General features: G+C 53.5%; 1 protein-coding gene across 1 annotated transcript in view; it reads left to right on the forward strand.

The window, feature by feature from the left end:
- RAD51 (RAD51 recombinase) overlaps positions 1-16,356 on the forward strand; it is a 276,922-nt gene that overhangs the window by 5,081 nt on the left and 255,485 nt on the right. The gene's annotated exons all lie outside the window — the stretch shown is intronic.

Below are 16,356 nucleotides of genomic sequence, written 5' to 3' on the forward strand. Positions count from 1 at the left end.
CGGAGCACCTCCAAGAGATACCCCCAGCTGACAGTGTTGAAGACCTTGGCCAGGTCGATCGACACCAGGACCTGGGAATCCTCCCCACCATGCACCTCGTGGAGGACATGGTTCAGGCGTCGCAGGTTCATTGCGGTGTTACGACCAGGGATGAAGCCACACTGGTCACTCATGGACTAAGTGCTCCATGTGTGGTGCCAGCAGTCTGGTAAGGATTTTCACGTCCGTATTGATCAGAGTTATAGGCTGGAACACCGCAGGGTCGCAACCATCGCCTCCCGGTTTTAGAACCATACAAACCTCCCCCTGATTCATGGTGGGCGGGAGGGTGCCACACGGAGGGGGCCCAGGACATCCCCAAACGATTGGTAAAATTCAGGCGGGAAACGCCCCCCTGACCTCCCGGAGCGTTAAAGCTGCGTCCAGCTCCTCCGCTGTCTCCGTCGAGAGGGCCTGAAGAGTCAATCCCTGGAGGTAAGGCTGATAGGAGGCCTCCGTAATCGAGGGATCAGCAGTATACACCGCCTCTAAGTGAGACCGGAGGACTCAGAGTATATCAGACTCCGAGTGTACCATGTCCCCAGCGGGGTCCCGTAAGGCAACTATTCGTTCCGGGGCAAATTTCCGCCTAAGAATCCAGGCCAGCAGTCGACCAGACTTATCCCCCTCACGGTGGAGACGCTGCCGATATTGACCCAGTGTATATTTATCCAGACGCGTAAGAATATCATGAACGGACTCCTGGGCCTCCCTTTCTGTCTCTCGGTCTGAGTCGACGGGATCCGATAGAGACTGACAGCGCCGGAGTCTATCCTCCGTGTCCCGCAGTTCAGAGCAATTGCCTCCGGACCCCATTAGTGAGGCCCATACAGGCTCCACGCACCACTGCTTTCAGTACCTCCCATTTAGTGGAGTAGGGAAGATCACCGTCCCCCCAGTTTAGATCTACATAATTACTCAGGGTCGTCGCCACATGTCCTCTTCCCACCTGGTCCATCGGCAACCTCCAGGTTCGAGGATGGGAAGCCTGGTCAACCCACTGTGCTATGCACGTCACCGGGGCATGGTCCGACAGAAACCGGGCCTGGTGGGTGACCGTCAAGGAGAGGGACACAGCAACATTAGCAGCAAGGATACGATCCAGCCTACTATGGGTGTTATGCGTCGGGGTGTAACAGGTATATATTTTCTGAGCGGGGTGGCCCATGCGCCACACATCTACGACTCCCAAATTATGCATCACTTCCCGGAGTCGCGTCGTCATACGCGGCTTCGTGCCAGAACAGGGGGGGGGGGGGGGGGGGGTGCCGGTCCAAATCTGGATCCAACACGCAGTTAAAATCCCCAAACCAAAGGAAGGGGGTATCCAGGTCCGGTACAAGGAGGTCCTGGAGATGGGAAAAGAAGCCAGGGTCATCTGTGTTAGGTGCATACGAATTTAGGATCAGGAAGTCCCTTCCATCTAGCTTCACTCTCAGCAGCAGGTACCTGCCCTCTATGTCCGCCTCAACATACTGGACAGCACAGGGAACCCCAGGCGCCACCCAGATTAGGACCCCCTGGGCATACGTGGAAAAGGAGTGGAGTACCTGGCCCCTCCACTTTTTGGTCCGCTTCCGAGCACCCTCCTCATTCAAATGAGTCTCCTGGAGACACGCAATGGAGACCCCATGGCTCCGGAGGAAGGAGAGGACCCTGTGTCTTTTAGTACAAGTGCCAAGACCGCGCACGTTCCAGGTTAAGAATTTATAACCCATAATCGTTAAGTACGCCCATCCGGGCTGCTAGGTACATTATCTGCGATCCGCCACCCACGGGCCCGAAAAATAGTACACTTGATGCCATAAACCATGCCCCCCCCAAAACAACCCCCCACTCTGCCAACCAATTCAACAAGGCAAACCCCAAAAAATACAATCCCCCTCCCACCCACGAGCAAGATGACGACAACCACACAAGTCACCCCACCCTCCCCCTGCTGGTGTCCGGACGTACACAGCCACCCCATACACACCACACAACACACACTCTCAATCAACCAACCCAACCCCACACCCCCCCAAGCCAACTCCCCATAGGACCCAAGCCTTACATGAAAGTCACTAGGCCCAACTAGACCAGTCCGCCCCCAATCTGGCAAGGTCCCACGACACGTATCTCCTGCTCACCCCACAATCTTAACCCCTCTGAATACAAGTTCGGCGCCTCATCCAGCCCCACAAGGCAGACTGTCCAGATCATGGCCAATAATAATACAGTCAGGACACCACAAGGCCACTCGTGCTAGATGGAAACCAAAAGAAGGTCAGATATCACCTCAGTTCTGCAGCGGCTCCACATGGGACGCGGCCCCTCCAGTCTCCGGGACCGCCGGCGCCGTGAAGATCGTGTCCTGCACAGTATCAGGCAAAGTGTTCAGAACCAGGACCTCCCCGGATCGAGCTGACCCGGGGCCCCCGGCCCAGTTCCCGCAGGCAACAGTTCCAGGAGCATAGCGCCATCCTCCCTCACCGTGACCCTGGGCTCCTCAAGTACCACTGAACCAGATCGGCGTCGGCTGCGTCGTCGCCTCGAAGGCCGGGTTCCCCACGTCTCACGGGGCCTGTCCCGCTCTCCAGGTGGAAGGTCATCGCCCCGAATCTCGAGCCATTCCCACACCTCCGCCGGGGTCTCGAAGAAGTGCGCTTTGCCCTGGGAGATCACCTTGAGTTTAGCCGGATATAGCAGCATGTACTGCAGCTTCATCTCCCGGAGCTTCCTCTTAACCCCCAAGTAGGATTTCCGTTCCTCTTGAACTTGCTGGGTATAGTCGAGGTAGATGGACACCCGACTATTGTCGATGGTGAGATTGGGCGCCTCTTGCTGCTCGCAGGATACAGTCCCGATCCCTATAATTCAGGATCTTGGCGATCAGCGCTCTCGGAGGGGCCCCCGGGTGTGGCGGAGGGACCAACGCCCGATGGGCCCTCTCGATGACAAAGACATCCGATAGGCCCCGCGGACAGAGCTGCGTTCAAATCAAGTCTCCAAAAAGCGCTCAGCATTCCCAGCTTCCAAACGTTCCGGCACTCCCAGGACTCTTTTATATTGCTGCGGCGTGCTCTTCCCTCCGCGTCCTCGGCCCTCCTCTCCAGAGCCTGTGTCGCGGCTCGCCAGGACCGTCTGCCCCCTCGTCCTGACCCGTCTGGCGAGTAATCCGCTGCGACGACAGCCGCTGTGTAGTATATTGTGTGATGGTGTTGGGCTGGGTGGAGCGCGACATCCTATCCTTACGCATTGCCAAAGTGCCAAGGGCCTTGAACGACGCCGCAGGTAGACGACTGGGACCTCCCCGAGCCTCTTCCGCCGAGGTATGTGACACAGGCTGTCCCTCTAAGTCACAAAGATAGGCCACCGGCCTTCCAGGCCCTCATTCACTAGATCAGCACAGGGTGACTGGCGGTCAGACAGGGCCACCAGCAACAATGAATCCCCCCGGCCCCAGCAGGGGTTACAAGGCCCACCCGCCGCACCTCCAACAACATCAACACGCAGGAGGGGCAGGAGGCGACAATTCAGGAGAGACGCCCCACAGTTAGAAGGATCTCGGCCGCACCGCGGCTTGGAGGAAAGTGGCTTCAACCCAGCCAGCTCGCAGGCCATGTATTGTAGGAGGACCAACACAAGGGGGTTCCAGTGCACCAGTGCCGGTTGGGCTGCTCAGGGTGTCAAGGCCCTCGGATCTCCCAGGAGCCCCTCAGCAATCCCTGCAGGGTAGGGCTAATACACATCCACCCACTAGCCAGTGGGAGCCCAAAAGAGGCCATCAGACCCAACGCGGCAGTGATCGTAATGGCAAGGAGCAAAAGTCCAGAGTCAACAGGTCCGCCCCCTCCCCCCCCCCCCCCCCTCCGACAGGCCCCCAGGGCAACCAAGTCTATAGAGCGCAGTGGGCAACGGGTAGCCCGAGCCGTCACCTCCCACGCCAGTTCCCGCACTCACAGCCCTTCAGGCGTCCAGTTCCTCCATTAGCGCTCAGCATTCCCAGCTTCCAAACGTTCCGGCACTCCCAGGACTCTCTTATATTGCTGCGGCGTGCTCTTCCCTCCGCGTCCTCGGCCCTCCTCTCCAGAGCCTGTGTCGCGGCCGTAAGATGTGTGACTGTCTTTTTAAGGGAGGCAACCTCGCCCTGTAGCTGCGTGATATTGCCCTCAGCGTCCGAGACCTTGTCCGCAACCTTTCGGAGGTCCGTCCGCAGGAGATTGACATTGATCGAGACCGTTTCAATCTGTCGCTCCAACGCAGTATGCGAGCCTTGTATGGCCTTCAACAACTCCGCCCGGGAGGGCTCGCCAGGACCGTCTGCCCCCTCGTCCTGACCCGTCTGGCGAGTAATCCGCTGCGACGACAGCCGCTGTGTAGTATATTGCGTGATGGTGTTGGGCTGGGTGGAGCGCGACATCCTATCCTTACGCATTGCCAAAGTGCCAAGGGCCTTGAACGACGCCGCAGGTAGACGACTGGGACCTCCCCGAGCCTCTTCCGCCGAGGTATGTGACACAGGCTGTCCCTCTAAGTCACAACGATAGGCCACCGGCCTTCCAGGCCCTCATTCACTAGATCAGCACAGGGTGACTGGCGGTCAGACAGGGCCACCAGCAACGATGAATCCCCCCGGCCCCAGCAGGGGTTACAAGGCCCACCCGCCGCACCTCCAACAACATCAACACGCAGGAGGGGCAGGAGGCGACAATTCAGGAGAGACGCCCCACAGTTAGAAGGATCTCGGCCGCACCGCGGCTTGGAGGAAAGTGGCTTCAACCCAGCCAGCTCGCAGGCCATGTATTGTAGGAGGACCAACCCAAGGGGGTTCCAGTGCACCAGTGCCGGTTGGGCTGCTCAGGGTGTCAAGGCCCTCGGATCTCCCAGGAGCCCCTCAGCAATCCCTGCAGGGTAGGGCTAATACACATCCACCCACTAGCCAGTGGGAGCCCAAAAGAGGCCACCAGACCCAACGCGGCAGTGATCGTAATGGCAAGGAGCAAAAGTCCCGAGTCAACAGGTCCGCCCCCCCCCCCCCTCTCCGACAGGCCCCCAGGGCAACCAAGTCTATAGAGCGCAGTGGGCAACGGGTAGCCCGAGCCGTCACCTCCCACGCCAGTTCCCGCACTCACAGCCCTTCAGGCGTCCAGTTCCTCCATTAGCGGGGACACCAGTCTTCGTCACGGAGCAGGCAAGGCCCTCCACGACCCACCTGGGTTGTAGCCACCGGGCCTCAAGGTCCTCGCCGCAGCAGGGGGGGGGGAGGCTACAGGCCGAGACCTCCTTCAGTCCAGGTCCACCCTCGGGCCCACTGGTGCAGTCTACGCGCCAACTCAACTGCGCCCCCAGAGCAAGGGGGCCCCCACCGCCCCACGCGGCGTCCGCAGGGTCCAGTACCCGCACAGTCTTGGCAAAAATGGACCAGGCAGAAGGGCTGGTCACAGCAGGACCGATTCAGGGTCAACAGGCCTCACAGTTCTGCTCCCGACCTCAGGGACTCCGGGCCTTGGCGTAGGCCGCAATCCAGGCCCGTCTTCAATGGGGCTGCCTACCAGCTCCCACCTCCAGGACCAAGTCTCTACCGTGGACTCGCAGACAACTGGGCCCACTCACCAGCCAGGGAGCCCACCAATGACGCAGGGGGGCCGCGGGGCAGGATTCAGTGGTAGCGGACCTCCCCACAGGCCTCCGTCCACCTCCAGAGTCACCAGGCACAGGTCGGAATGCAAGGCCCGTCCTCCACGGGGATGCCACTAGCTCCTCACTGCAGGCGTCTGCACTGATCGCCGGGGAGCCCTCCAGCCAGCGTCCTCCCTGATGTACGAGCGTCGCCCCACAGCCGGGGGGGAGAGAGGCGCCAGGGGTTGTGGGTCCGGGCAGGCCCCACCCCCGCAGTCGCCGCTCTGGCGGCCGGCACAGGCAGACCAGTGTTCAATTAGTTCCAATAGGGCCCGACGACAGCCCCAGCACAGACGGGGCTCTAGGCATGCACAAGCTCTGACCTCCGGTCAAGGGCTTCCCCCACGCCGCATCCACCAGCGGCCACCGACGCCTTTCTCGAGTTCCGGACCAGGCCGCAAGCCCCGGCCTCGCTTAGATCAAGGGCCCGGGGCGTCTCGTCACCAGTCTTTACCGGGCCGCACCACCCGTGGCGCGCCTCCTCTCTCCCCAGAAGATAGCCCAGTGACTCAGGGGTAAAGGCGGCACGTTTTTAGGCAGTCTAGGGGCCTATACAGGATCTCTATGAAGGATTTCTAGGTCCATCGGCCGGGAGCTGGGAGAGCTCCCGTCCGGGCCTAGCGCCTTACCCGAATTCAAGGAGCGCACTGCCAGGGCCACTTCATCCGCAGTGAGACCGCTGTCCATAAATTCACAATCTTCCTTAGTCAGACTCGGGAGTTGGATATCTCGCAATAGCATGTGGGGGGGGGGGAGTCCTCAGGTCGCCCCGCTACCGATGTGTAGATTGTACGAAAATAGTCCGCAAAATTGTCCACTATACCCTGGGGTACTGTTATTTTTGTGCCCTCTGCCGTCTCCAGTTTCAGAACTACCCGATCAGCCCTGTCTTTTTTTGTCTAGCCAAGCAATAAGTTTCCCAGCCTTATCTCAGACATCCCTGCTGCTCTCTACTTAGGGCTCTGGCACTCTCAGTGACTAACGCTTTATACTCCAGTTGCTTGAGATGCAGGACATGTAATTTGGCCCGGGTTACCTCATGTTCCAAGTCCGTCTCGATCCTAGCAATTTCAGATTCTATGTTCACCACTTCTTCAATACGATCCTTCTTTGCCCCTGCAATCAGTGACAAAGCCTGACCCCATATGACCTCCTTAAAAACCTCCCACAGCGAAAGAGAAGACAACACTGAACCCTCATTCTCCTGAAAATAATGCTCTAACGCCTTTAGCAAGTCCTTACGGATTTTAGAAGTACGTATATATCAGGGATTGATGGGAGCTATCCTGCCGATCAAGTCCAAATTGAAGTCAAACCTGACCCAGAGTGGCGAATGATCTGATATGCCTCTGGCTAGGTGTGTAGCCTCGGTGATGCAGTATGCCTGAGCCGCCGGAACCAAACAATAATCTATACGTGAAAGACTACCATGTGCACCAGAGTGAAAGGTGAACTGTCGTCGGTCCGGATGAAGTAATCTTCAACTATAAATCAAACCCAGTGCATCCATAAACTCGGGAAGCCATCTTTGCGCTTGCCCCGCATCCCTAGGGGGATGTCTGTCTATAGTACCTGAGACAACCGCATTAAAGTCACCTCTCAAAATCAAAAGACCCCTCGAGGTCCAGCAGGGTTTTCCCTAAATCTACCAACGTGGTTGTCTGCATACCTGGGGGGACGTATACTGACATCATGGATAGGGTATGCCCCTCCCAACGGCCCGATATTCCTACATATCTACCCCTGTCCTCCTCAGTCAGATCTATCACCATCGGAAGCGTTTTCTTAACCAGAATCCCCACTCCTCTGGACCCTGAAGTGAAACCCGCATGTGCAACCAATCTATACCCCTTTCTGTGCATAGCCCTACATGAGTTACCCACTTAATGCGTCTCCTGAAGCAGGACTACACCGGGGGCGTGACGCCCCAGATACTGAAGAACCACACTACGCTTGATTTTGTCCCCTAACCCATTAACATTCCAGCTTAACACCTTCAGACCCCCACCCCCCCATCATGAAACATAAAATGAGTCAGTTTTCTCTCCAGTTCCTGCATCATGAACCTGCTACAATTCTGAATGACGCCTTGGAATGTAATACTCACAACAAACAAAACAAAAAGACGACACATAAGTCCATCCCAAACCAATCCCCACCCATCACCCCCCACCCTGCACCCCTGCTCACGGTGTTCATCCGCTCCCAACTTGCAGTGTGCCTGTCGCCCATAATCTATCTACTAAACTATCAAAGAGAAACTTTGAGGAGAAGTACAGCCCCCCTTTACCCGCCCATCTGAGCAACCTAGACCATCAACTTAATCACTGTACTCACCCACATGCACCCCACCCCGACCACACCTGCGGCAACAACAGTTCTTATTCTTTTTCCAGAGTGCCTTCTTCCTCATCTCCGCTCCGTCGCTGTCACTTATCCCGGGGATAAACCGTGTCCAACCAGTCCGCCGCAACCTCGGGAATGTCAAAGAAAACGGTTCTTCCCTCTGAGTTTTCATATTGAAGAGGACCTCCATTTCTGGAAACCTGCAGGATAGCGTCTCTATCCCTGAAGTTAAGCACCCTCGCAATCATCGGCCGGGGAGGGGGGGCCCGGGCGCGGTCTCCCACCCGGAATTCTATGAGCCCTTTCCACTGTGAAAAAATTCCCAAGACCTCGGGGCTTCAAATGATTGAGGATGATATCTTCAACAAAGATCAGCGGACTGCCCCTCAGCCTTTTCAGGCACACCAATACTACGCACATTGTTTCTTCGGGCCCTCCCTTCGTATTCGTCCAACTTGTGACCTGCGAGATCACTGGGGGTTTTGAGATCACGAACCTCTTGCTTCAACAAGGTCACATCAACTGTGAGACTGGTCGTTTTGATGTCTAAGGATTTCACCTTTTCACTGGTTTTAGTGAGGTCCGCACGGATTAAATTAACTTTGATCGTCACCGTGTCCAGTTTATGATCCAAGGACTCCATCTTTTTACCTAGGGATGTACACACCCCTTAAATCGCCGCTATCACATCCTGCAGCGTAGGCTCCACCGCGGAGGTCAACGTCTCCGCGCCCACATCCTGAGTCTTCCCGGATCAAGATGGCGATCCTCTAGGCTGCATATAGCGGTCCAGCTTGTTGGATTGGGTGTATCTATTACCCCTAGGCACCTTCACTTGTTGTTTTTCCGTCTCGAGTTTCGACGCCATTTTGCGAGCCGTGAAAAGCAATCCAAGCTTTTGTAACTCTCCCACCACTGAGGACAAGATCTCCGGATTATTCTCAAAATATTCACACCTGCGTGACGGATTCAATAAGTCCACCCAATCCTGGAGGATAGTATGCCCAGCTCCAAACACAGTTCAATGCACGGTAAATCCAAGAACAGGCAGGCTCCCGCCGCCGCCAGCTCAGACCTCGATGGAGTCAATTCAAACCAGGCAGGTATCGGAAGTGCGGCAGAAAAGTGTGCAATGCCACCAATTTTTTTTGGGGTCCGACACTTGCTGAACCATTGCTTCCCACCGGGGCCCGCTGCCGCAATAGAAACGAGCGCCACCCACGTCCAGTCGCCCAATGCTCCAGTCACTTGAGTCTCCATGGGGTGGAGGGACCAAGAGTATTCTGCCCGGGGGGCCGACACAGCAAAGCCACACAGGGGAGGCAAGTGGTTATAGGGGTCAGCTGCTGCATGGACCAATGCCAGGTCCTCTAGGCTCCAGCGCACCAAAAGGAGAGCCAGCCAAGTCCCCGGTGAGACCTGTCTTCTCGTTCTCCACCTGGGCACCATTCACATACAGGAGAGGGGGGAAGGGGGGGCCTTCTCAGCTGGAGCGTGCTACCACGCTGTGTCCCCAACGGCCCTGCACCCGCTCCTTGCACACTCCAGGGGTGAGGCGCTATTATTGACAGTCCGAGGGGGTGGGGGGCGTATAGTCCGAGGCCACAATCTCCCCAATCAAAGCGCACCACCGCGCTGGATCGTCCACGGCCTCGCACCCGCCCCACGTCTACTGCAGGGGTGGGTCGCATGTAACAGCAGTCTGGGGCCCGCAAAGAGAAGCCTCAACTTGCACGGGTCCGAGCCGGAGACTTCCGGTTTCGGTCCTGATGTTGATCTACTGCAGCCGGGGCTCTACTGCCACTCGAGGCCCCGGCTTCTGAAGTGCTTAGGCCGCAGTCTTAAATGGCCTCTATCTGCTACAGTTCCCGGCCGATCGAAGCTCCGATTCAAGCGCCCGGCACCGCTTCACTGTCCCTATCGTTGCTCATGCCCAGAGCTCAGGATTTTTATCAGGATAGGACCCGGGGCGGCGGGGGTCTCGGGAGCCCAAGACTAACGCAGCCATCTTGGTCGCGGTCGTAGCTCCTCACCCAAAAATACGTAATTGTTAATATTCTCTTATTTATCATGTGAAGTCCATTGGCACACGTAGAATGTGTATTCAATTAACAACCAGTTGCTGCGGATCTCTGAAATATGTATATAACTCTAAAGATCACTTCCACATGTAGTTGAGCATAGCTGCCAAAGATTACTGTGTGTGACATTTTCACAATTTCAGTGTAATTATGAGTGACATTTCAGCTTCTATGAGTGAAACTTTCTTGCAAGCAAAATCAAGCAATGAAGAGGAGGGAAAACATATAATAAGACATTACACCCGTTGGAGCATCGAAACTCTAAAAAGATCTTGCAACTGCTGCAAAGCACCAGAAATCAGGAGAGTGAGGCACACATTACAACGAGCCAGGACACTGTATTAGACTTGACTATAGAACTCCTTGCTCAACCCTAATAAAAGTGATTACCAGCACTGCTGAGCTGTCTGCCCCAGTTGGCGCACCACTGCCTGCTGCCCAACCCTGCAGTTCCAGATGACACCAGCAGGTGGTGACTGTCACATAGTGAAGAGTCTGGTGTTTGAAGTAGCTAAGTGACCCTGGATGCACTGAACTTTGTACCTGCACCAGAATGGTCTCTGCGTGCTAGATCTGTAATTATGGGTTGCTCTGATTAGGGCTGCCTGAAGCTCCAGAGCTCTCTTAGTCCTAAGAGGAGATATCTCAGGCCAGTCCCTAGGAATCACTGTGCGGCCCTAGTCAGCGTCCCATCCATGTGGGTGCTGCATGATGGCATCAGGTTGACCACTGCTTAGAAAAGGTAGCTGTGTTTGATACCTGTTCTGAACACCATGTGATCTTTGGCCAGACTGACCAGATAAGTTGCAGAGCCAGTGGTATCCGGCTAAAACCACTGGCGCTGCGAGGTACAAGCAGGGACCAATGTAAAAGTATTCCGAAAGCCACCACTGTAGACTTTGATAGGAAGTGTACAAATGCAGGCACAGAGATGCACTTATTCAGGAGACGGACCAAGACAGTTGTGACTGTGTGCGCATTATCAGGTAAAGAATGCCAGGGAATGTAGCACTCTTGTATTGTATTCAGGGGTTGATGCTGCTCCTTCATCTTTGGGGGTCAGGTATGATGTTCAGCTTGGCTTTCTAGAATGCCCGAAGCTGTTATTGTGCCTGTTAGTGAACAGAAAGAATGCATTTATCGTGTTACGGCGTCTAGTGTCACTATAAAAACAATTGGAGGTTAAGCCCTCCCCAAGCAGGGCAACACATGTCCGGGATTTGACATCCCTGTGTGCAACATAAGAAGGACCTGAAAAAGCTCCTCCGAAGGTGCTGAATCATGCTCCTTGTGTGCAGCGAGGCTTGGAGAGCTGTTTGACACTGGCTTACGTCTGCCCCTGGGGGTAGGAACACCTGTTACTAGGACACGAGGGCATCGGCTACAAGTGGCATCTCTCAGGCGGCTGCCACTGATGGCTGTCATCACTCAGGCTGGAGGCTGCAATGGCGGAAGTACTGCTCGCCGGAAACTCATTCACCTCCAATCCACCCATTCCGGAAATGCTAGAAATGTGACGTATGTGCGCTCCAGAACTGAGGGAGGAGTGACGTCAAGGGTGTTAGCAAGGATGATATATATCTGCAGCCAGTTAGTAGGAAGAGAATCGAGACTGCCGATCCTGCGCTTTAAGTTCACTGCAGAAGAAAAATACTATTACCAAGTTTGTTTTTTTCCATGTTGCGTTTCTATTTTTGCAATATGTTTCTTTGTCACGTCTTGTCTTTTTTTTATTTGACACTTTTATGCATGGAAAAAGCTTGTCCATACAAATAATGATTTTCATAGTTTTTACCTTCTTGTCCAATACATTGAGGCGGCAGGCCGTGGCGCCGGGCCGAATCCAGGGATATGGTCCTATCACCCAGGCATAGCCGCCCTGTCGCAGGAGCCTCAATGCTGATGGTGCGGTGCTGTAAATGCAGTTCTGATGCTGGTAGCGGTCACTTACCTGCTTCACCCTCCGACTGTCTCCCGCTGCAATGAGTCTGCTCAGCCTTGATGGTGCTGGTGGGATACGGGCCCGGTAGCAGCCGCCAGACATGCATGCATGCTAGTTCAACCTCAAAAGAAAGCAATGTTTGTGTGCCCCAACCACATGACAGCAGACATGCGAACTGCGCTGCCATAAATCCATGATTGCCCAGCACCCAACTCTGAACTGCGTGGCGGCCTGCCTGCTTCCGCCGCAGGAAGCAGGAGCGAGACCCGCCTAAACTCAGTTGTCAGTCATGTATCTCACACTCAATGGCAGTTGGGCTCTGAGCCGTCGTCCTCTGACGTCAGCGATATCGCGGCACAGTTATTGTTACATTGTAGCACACTACTCTCAGTGCATCTGAGGTGAGCTACAGCAGCTAAGCCAAATCTGCATGCAGCGGCCCGCACTGCCACTGCAGCTTGTATGGTCATGGTGCTTTATTGTAGCAACATTCCCAGCTTGACAGCTGAGGCGCTATAATGCGTGACTTTCCATTTCAGTGCGGTGATGCGGATCACCACCCTTCCCCATGGGCCTCAACACCACAACTGTCGGATTTGATGGGAGTCTACTGAGCCTTCGTTTTCTTTGAAATAGTTGTCTGTTTTAGAACCGTCTCTTTTATGTCTGGGACTTTGAGGAACCAGGGATTTAATGTTATTGTGGATTTGTGTTGATGCTGATTGAGGGTGAATGCGGCCCATACTGGAAAATGATCCGAGATGCCTCTCGGTAGACAGCATTTCCCCACAATGGCCTATGTCTACGGAGTGGGTTAAGAGATAGTCCATTCGAGAGAGGCTCTTATGGGCATTCGAAAAGAAAGTGAAGTTCTGTGTGCACAGATTAAAGTGTCTCCAGATGTCTTAGTCCTATGGCGTTAATAAATTCTGATAGAGGTGAAGTGATCCTATTCTGATGTCAGGGTGGCAGGCGATCTATTTTGTCATATTAAAGTCCCCTCCCAGGATCAGCGATCCGATTGGCAAGTTAAGAATTATCTTCTCCAAGTCTGCCAATACTGATCTACCGAGTGGAGGAGGGGCGTACACTGAGACTATATCTACTGCTCTCCCTTCCCAGCTAGCCTCCAGAACCGCAAACTTCTCCTGGGGGTCAGCCCTTGTTCGTTGCACACTTAGTGCCAGGCGTTTATGGATTAGGATACCCGTGCCTCTAGAACAGGAAGTGAACCCCGCATGAACCGCTAGCCTGTATCCCCTTCTATTCAATGCTTTGCAGTTATTGCCTGCCAGGTGCGTCTCTTGCAGTAGGACTATATCTGGAGCTTGTCTATTAAGATACTGCAACACTATCCTTCTTTTCAATTTGTCCACAAGACCATTCACGTTCCATGTAAGGATTTTTAAAAATGTTATGTTTGGGGTTGAAACCATGTTATAGTCACAATTGGGGGATATATGACTGCACATATGACATCTAGTGGCCAGGTGGGGACACATCTGTGATATTGTTTAATGTTAGTTGCTGTATGACTGGCGTGGCCCATGAGTGCACATTGCGTGTGTGTCCTAAGTTGGTATCTGTGTGTGAGTCTGAGTGATCCAGGGTACATTGTAACGTGACTTGCAACTGAACGACCCCCTCCCCAACCCACCCACAACACCCCCCCCCCCTTCCCTGCCAGTGGATTTCGAACTATCCACTTTGCCAACAAGGCAGAACGCCTGTTGCCCCCCTCCCAACAACAAATGGTGCCCGTGGGTCAGCATCGCTCTCCCCCACCCATCCCTCGATATTTAATATCATAGGAGTAATTTTTAGAAGACTGCAGCCTCCGATTACGAGACTCCCTCTTTATACAGTTATATCGACATCCGCCCCTTTGTCACATTTATGCAGTAAAAGGGCATGAGTCCGTGTTTGGCAGTGATATTTCACTGTGCGTCCGCACCAGATGTACCATAGTACCTACCCACCAATGTCCTCCGGCGAGGTTTCTCCAACTTTACCAGCTCATTTCCTTCGTAGTTCTAGCTTCCAGAGCCCGAGAGGGGCATTTATCGACCTACTCTGTCACCAGACTCCTGGGGTGGTCTGGTCCGATTCCATTTAGGCCCAGAATGTCTGTCTTTGCTGGGATTCCCAACTTGACTCCATCCCTCAAGCCAATCCCATGCTTCCTCTGGTGTGGAGAAGAAGAACCTTTCCGTTGTCTGTAATGCGTGGTTTTGCAGGGAATATCATAGCATACCTGATATTTCCGTCCCTGAGCACTCGTTTGACCTCCAGGAAACTGCATCTCTGTCTTTGGACTTTAATCGTGAAGTCTCGGGGGAAAAAAGAAATCGCGCTATTTTCAAATTTCACTAGGAGAGTGCATTGCGCTGCTTGTAGGATAGCGTCCCAATCTCTAAAAATTAAACTCTAGCGACAACTGGACACGAGGGAGCCCCGGGCTCAGGTCGAACTCCAGGGACTCGGTGCGCTCGTTCGATAGTAAAGTAGCATGAGACCTTTTGCTTGCACGTGTTTGGTGATTAATTCCTTGATGAACAGGTCTGCTGTTGGGCTTTCTGCACGCTCCGGAACTCCCAGGATTCGTACGTTGTTGCTACGCGCATGACCCTCATAATCATCCAACTCTGCCTCCAGCTTTTCCTGTTTTTCGGTGAGTTGTTGCACTTTTCTGAGTTGGGACGTGTCTGACAAGAGCATTTTGGTGACCAATTTGACTTCTTTAACTCTAGCATCCATTTTCCTGAGGTCAGCACATACATGGGATATTTCGATATTAACTGCGTCCGACCTGGATTCCAGGGAGGTTCGCACACTGGTAATGGCGGCCATGATATCTTTCAACATCAGCTTGGTTTGGTCATCGGGGAGTTGCGGCTTCTCTTGTCCAGTTAATTTAACAGCGTCTTGATCTTCACCATTTTTGTTCCAGGCATATTAATCTAGCTCAGTTTGTAACGTTGTCTTACTTACCTTGCCTCCCGCCATTTCGAACACTCCGGAGTATAGTCATGGTGCAGTGACGTTGAAGAAATGTGGAACTGCCTGTGCACAACTGGCTGTCAGCGGCCTGTCGGGCTTCCGTTAGTGTAAGGGACCAGTGCGCACCACTTTATTGCTACCAGTGCATCCTCACCAGCTGTGTCAGGGCAGGACAAGTTCATATGAGTCCCCTCTCCTACCCTTAGCACAGGGTCAATGTAGAGCAAACTGACCCCCCTCAGTCCCAGGCTTCTCTTTGGACACCGGGCGATTTTTACCACCACCATCCAAATTTGGCGTCCAGTGTCTGAGAACCGAGTCGCATTGCGATCTGTACGCTTTGTCAACTTTGCTAATTCTGGTCGTGTGGGTGCCTCTGTTAGTGGAAGTCCAGATTCTATTTTAGCCCCATTATTGTCTGTCCAGAATTGCTGTTTGGCTTCGCTGTTGTTGCTCCTCTGTGACGTATATGTGATCCAAATGTGTGTATTCAGACAGACCAATTGGAAGAGCCAAAGCCAAACATTTAAATTCTGATTGGCTAATTTCATTGCCTATTTTCTACGGTGTAAATTGCTATTGAATGTCCTGAATTCTGAATGGCAATTTGGGACATCAAATTCACATATGTAAAAATATCCACATCTTGAAATCTATCCAACTGTTATTGTTTGTCATTTTCACATTTCAAATTTGCGTACACCTAGCGCACAATTTTATTTGAGGTGAGTGCCCTGACATTTCTTAATGAAAGCTGACCCACAAATCCCGTTGATCCTTGAATCAGGAATTATAAAATGATTAGAAGTAATTTCTCCTCTGAAGGATAGAAGGCTGAGTCCGTCCCTACTGCTGCACGTTAATGACCAGAAGTTTGAATACATATGCTTGCATTGCGTGCATGTATCGGGGTACCTTAAATGAAGAAAACAAAAACCTAGTTCGCAAATCCCTTTTCATTGAAAAACTATGTTCGCATTGGCCAGGACCCACCTGATGGTACCTTGCCAGATCTGTGTGGCTTACCCAAGACTGCTAGTACCAGGAAGCAAAGAGTGGATGAGCTGCTCACAACTGGCATGGCGTTCCTCTAAATTAGAGTTCTGCTTGTCTAGGTCATTCCTGCACACGAAGAACTTGGTGACTTGGGGCTGGTTATAATCGGTATATGACTTAAAATATCCTTAAAGGGGGGGAAGGGAGATGTTGGGGGGAAAAAAAAGAAACATTAAAAAGGTCACCATTGTCACCTACAAGCAGTGCAAAGAAATGTTCGGCCCAGTACTG

This window comes from Lissotriton vulgaris, chromosome 9, assembly GCF_964263255.1.
Source record: "Lissotriton vulgaris chromosome 9, aLisVul1.2, whole genome shotgun sequence".
NCBI lineage: Eukaryota > Metazoa > Chordata > Amphibia > Caudata > Salamandridae > Lissotriton > Lissotriton vulgaris.